Genomic DNA, 3,070 nt, shown 5'->3' with positions numbered 1-3,070 from the left:
AGCACCAATGTCGGTGTCAAAACCGGCGGATCTCGGGTAGGGGGTCCCGAAATATGCGCCTAAGGCTAGTGGTAACATGAGGCAGGGGACATGATGTTTTACCCAGGTTCGGCCCCTCTCGATGGAGGTAATACCCTACTTCCTGCTTGATTGATCTTGATGATATGAGTATTACAAGAGTTGATCTACTTCGAGATCGCAGAGGCTAAACCCTAGAAGCTAGCCTATGATTATGATTGTTGTCTTTCTACGGACTAAACCCTCCGGTTTATATAGACACCGGAGGGGGCTAGGGTTACAGGGAGTCGGTTACAGAGAAGGAGATCTAACATCCGAATCGCCAAGCTTGCCTTCCACGCAAAGGAGAGTCCCATCCAGACATGGGGAGAAGTCTTCAATCTTGTATCTTCATAGTCCAACAGTCCGACCAAAGTATATAGTCCGGCTGTCCGGATACCCCCTACACTACACCACAACACTTGATTGGGGGCAGTTAATTGCCAGGAGAAGTACCAAAACAAGGGAAAAAGTACTGCCGGGACATTTCTAACTGCTGGTACAAGTAGTTCCAGGCAAAGAAACTGCCAGGAGAACATCAACCGCTAGGGCATTGAAACTGTCGGTACACTTGAGGGCGTCATATCTGCCGGGAGAACTCTCCTACAGCCCATTATCTGCCGGGGTCCACCTTCAGCACGAAACCGAAATATCGTTTGGGCCTAAGCACGTGCAATCGAGGGAAGGGCGCGTGATAGACAAAAAAAACTTTTGGCCCGAGAGAACTAGATGCGCTGCTCCTCCTCCAGACCGCAGCCACACCCAACCAACTTCCCCCAAATCCCCCTCCACCACTGACCGTGCCGGCCGCCCTAGATCGACCCGAGCACTACCGCCGGCGTCCCCCACAACCGCAGCCCTGCCGCCGGCGTCCCCACCACCGCACCCCCATCGCCAGCGTCCCCCACCACCACAGCCCTGCCGCCTCCCCTAGCTACCCCACCACCACAGGCCACCCTAGATCCTGAGTTCTGCAGCCGACAGCCCGCATCAACACAGCCCCGCCACCGCAGGCAGCCCTCCACCCTAACGGTCCGATCACTGCCGCCTTTGCCCCCAACCACCCCACATCAGCGCTAACGAGCACGGAGCACCCCCACAGACGACCACTATCACCGAGCGACTCCACCACCGAACGCCTCCCCAAGCAGGGCTTCCCCTCCACCTGAGCAGGCAAGGATCGAGCGGGACTGCCTCCTCGACGTCCTCTCCGATCCACCAAGCAGCAGAGTGTCCCTCTTCTCCCATGACCAACTCACTACCATATCAACATCCTATGTCTGCCTCCTCTGCCCCATCAAGAGCATTTGGTGAGATTTCTTTGCAGCCAAGGTTCAGTTCAAATTGTGTACTTGGATTCAGTTCTGACTTGTACAATTGTTAGATGGTTCATTTCAATGTGTGAACTTGGCAGATGATTCAATTCTAACTTCCAAAGTTGTTAGATGGGTTAGTTTAATATGTGTACTTAGCAGATGATTTAGTTCTAGGTTTTACAACAATTTTTTTGTGTTTAGTTGATGCCTCAAAGTTGTCGCTTCTCTGTTTGTGTTTTGCGAAATCAGATTTGTGGACATAACAAGTGTTTTGTTTTTATGATATATATAATGATATTACTACTATTTCAGTTTTTGTTGTTCCTGAAATGATATGTTTCAATTGACTATTCTATTATGCTAGATTGCATTCCTGGTCCATATTGTATTTCTCCTTGCTTGTACTATATATGAATGGCATGCATTATGTCACTAGATAATTATGACGAGATGTTTGAAATGATTCATAATATGGCACACCTAATTGTGGATTTGAGTGATAGTGGCGGTGGGGACGACCCAATTCATGAGGATGTAGATCCAGGGAGCATTGACCCTCTTCTAAAAGAAAAAGAAGCGTGATGCGGATGCTTTTCGACAATTCATAGCTGATGATAGCGAGGAGCTTTATCCAGGGTGCATACAACCTTCTTAAAGCTACGTTTTGTTGTTAGGCTACTCCATATCAAATCTCTTGGAGGTTGGTTTCATAAAAGATTTGACATGATTCTAGAGTTGCTAAAAGAGGCCTTCCCAACAGCTACATGCTTACCTACTTGACATGTAATGTGCCATTAATTTTCTTTTCAGGAAAAAGAATGGAATAAGAAAGAGACTAAGACAATGTTCAAGAACGAGCGGAAGAGAGGCTAGCGAGAATTAGAACAAGAAACGACGAGGATTTTGAATGATTTAGCCGCCTTACATTTTCAAATATAAATGAAGAATTTGGAGGCCCATCTAGTCAGCGACAAACTAAAAGGAAGAAGGTGATATACCATGCCATTAATTTTCTTTTCAGTTACCATGATTTGGTTGTTCTAAGTGGTGGAATGATAATGCATTATGTTTGTTTGTCGAACCTCGAGAAGAGCTTTGCAAATAACAAGCTTCGGTACAAAGATGTAAAAGTTTTGATATAAATTGTACTAACTTATAATTGTAGATTCTAATTATAGTGAACTAGATAGGCGCTCACATGCTAGTGGTATGCGGTGACATTTTAAGCTCTTGTTTGTTGTCTTTAATGCCAGTGTGTAGCAGCCAACAAAATTAGCTCTACTTCTTGGTGTGAATTTATGATGGTTATTTAGTTTATTTTATTTTACACTGCATCATGCTATGTTTCATGACTATAAACATGATATGCTTGGCATGCAGTTTTGGGGAAAAAAAGGAAGCATCTCATGTGTAAATTTCGTTTGACCTTGCATTTTACTGCTTACTATTTACTATACATCTAGAATTGTACTTGGAAGTGTCAAAAAATTTCATAGTGGCTTTGCTCATTTAGTTGCTGCATGGTTAACTTGTGTCCAGGAAACTTAAGCCCCTGATTCCAATTTACATTATTAATTAGTAATTCAAACACGTCGTTATAGTTCTTTAGAAGTGGGCTTTTGTGTCAATCAGCCATGATTTTGTAGAGAAGTCTGTTGAATAAATCTGATTCTCTGATCTCGCAAGGATAGTGATTA

General features: G+C 44.7%; 1 long non-coding RNA gene across 1 annotated transcript in view; it reads left to right on the top strand.

Moving 5' to 3' along the window:
• Nucleotides 1–812: 812 nt before the first annotated feature.
• LOC123142889 (uncharacterized) overlaps nt 813–3,070 on the top strand; it is a 5,816-nt gene continuing 3,558 nt past the window's right edge. Inside the window, exons 1-3 of the long non-coding RNA XR_006470630.1 lie at nt 813–1,367; nt 1,877–2,073; nt 2,184–2,362. This is a non-coding gene — a long non-coding RNA (uncharacterized lncRNA). The remainder of the gene's footprint in view (nt 1,368–1,876; nt 2,074–2,183; nt 2,363–3,070) is intronic.

Source organism: Triticum aestivum, chromosome 1B (assembly GCF_018294505.1).
Source record: "Triticum aestivum cultivar Chinese Spring chromosome 1B, IWGSC CS RefSeq v2.1, whole genome shotgun sequence".
NCBI classification, from domain to species: Eukaryota; Viridiplantae; Streptophyta; class Magnoliopsida; order Poales; family Poaceae; genus Triticum; species Triticum aestivum.
Note: the sequence above shows the minus strand (reverse complement) of the source record. Positions and strands in the feature narration are given on the sequence as shown.